The sequence below is a fragment of the Sinocyclocheilus grahami genome, unplaced genomic scaffold (genome assembly GCF_001515645.1).
Source record: "Sinocyclocheilus grahami isolate Dianchi unplaced genomic scaffold, SAMN03320097.WGS_v1.1 scaffold1659.1, whole genome shotgun sequence".
NCBI classification, from domain to species: Eukaryota; Metazoa; Chordata; class Actinopteri; order Cypriniformes; family Cyprinidae; genus Sinocyclocheilus; species Sinocyclocheilus grahami.
Window position 1 is genome coordinate 45,661 of NW_015506838.1, and position 1,369 is coordinate 47,029.

At 37.0% G+C, this 1,369-nt stretch overlaps 1 pseudogene; it reads left to right on the forward strand.

Moving 5' to 3' along the window:
- The window catches only part of LOC107571838 (myosin heavy chain, fast skeletal muscle-like), a 21,821-nt pseudogene that overhangs the window by 15,382 nt on the left and 5,070 nt on the right, over window positions 1-1,369 (forward strand).

Sequence of the window (1,369 nt, forward strand, 5' to 3'; positions counted from 1 at the left end):
GGTTTATTGTGGATTTTATCTGTAGCTGTCCTTACACACACTTTTACAAATGTATATACACTTTCAATCCTGCTCTAGCTGATTTTTATGTAATATTGCTCATTATAAATTATGATACAGCTTGGTTTGTCAGTCCGTTGGTTTGGATTGCTCTCGCAACACAACCAAATCTCTCCAGAGTTTGTGTCAGTCAGGCCAAGAGACTTTGCTCAGATGATCTCGGACTAATTGTTGTGGTGCGGATCCAAGCCCAACGCACCAAGGAGCCAGATGTGAAACGCCCTTGAAAAACAATATTTGAAAAATGTATTTATATAAAAACATTTGAGAAAGTGCAACATGCTTTATCTCTATATTTTAGATATCCCATCCTAAGTATAATGTTCAAGGTCAAATTTTGTATATAAATATTTATTTCTTTCATGTTAGAGAAAGAGTCCAGACATGACAGGACATTTAAGACATTGCACCCCGCTTCCTACATCTCACGTTGAATGATTTAGTTGTTCTTTGCTATTTGGGTGTATGTGCCAGGGTTGGGCAAAATTCAGAATTGGAGAATCGGTTCCCTTTCAATTCAGCGGTTGGAATTTGATTTCAACTGGCCACATCCAGTTGACCTGGTATTTGATTTGGAATAAAAGGAAGTGGAACTGGCAATTCTATTTCAGAGAAATTCAACACAGGTAATGGATTCTGGAAAATGAAGCATTCTTCTACCCTGGGTGTCAAATTATCATTACGATGTCAAAATCATGATTTTTCACAAAGACTGTGTTTTCCCTTTGCTGGGACTATTGCTGTTGGTTGGGGATTTGCATTACCACAGCCGAGCAGACAGAAATAGAACTTTACATCAACAAGATGCAGAACTTTAAAGAGTATACCATTCAGTAGTAACTGAGTTTCCCCTTTTTTCACATCATTTATAATTTCTGCTCTGATGGATCCTAGCAAGTAGGGCTGGATGATAAACCGACAACGATAATTAGTGCAATATAATTTTTTTCAATAAACCGATAACAAGAGTTCAATGCATGTTTGATATAATGTTTATGCAAATTAGCACTACTTATTTGAAGGGCGCCACACCGCCACACCGACCACTCGACTCGAAGTTCAAGCAGCAGCGCAGGCGGAGCTTACTAGGATTCCATATTTGGTGGTTATTTTGTTATTTTACTAAGATTTACAGAGAAATCTAGACATTTGTGACAGAAAAATGCATTAGAAAATTCAATGGAGTTTTGATAGCACCCAGTGGCTGTTTGTGGTATAACGCCCTAAATAAAATCTCACAGGAACCTCAATTTTTTCATATCAACTTCAAATTTGGAACATAACTTATTTAGACATAAGACTTTAATTT